The sequence below is a fragment of the Balaenoptera physalus genome (genome assembly GCF_965194825.1).
Source record: "Balaenoptera physalus genome assembly, chromosome: 19".
NCBI lineage: Eukaryota > Metazoa > Chordata > Mammalia > Artiodactyla > Balaenopteridae > Balaenoptera > Balaenoptera physalus.
The window spans coordinates 57,564,523-57,564,908 of record NC_138900.1 but is presented as its reverse complement, the minus strand read 5'-3'; positions in this window follow the sequence as shown (position 1 = coordinate 57,564,908).

Genomic DNA, 386 nt, shown 5'->3' with positions numbered 1-386 from the left:
CGCCCCCATTCCGTCGGCTTCGTATCTCCACCAATACTGTGCGTCGGATTGCTATTGCACCCGCCTATCCCTTGACTGACATCTCTCTGGACCCAATCGAAGGTTCGAGCCTATTCCTCTCTTCACTGGAGGAGGTTCGCAGCCTAGGTCATGATAGATGCCCGTGCCCGGTCTATAGACGTGCTCGCCAGAATTGAGGCAACTTCACCCTCCTTTGTCCACCAGGAAAAGCAGGGGCATGAGGGTGGAGTGGAGTCTGAGAGAAAATGATTGACGGAAAGTCGCCGCTTCCAATCGGAGTGCCGTGCGCAGGCTGGCCAGCCTATGGGACTCAGCTTCTAAGGCGAGAGGCGGGCCTCTCAGATGTAGGAAGTATTCGTGGGTGT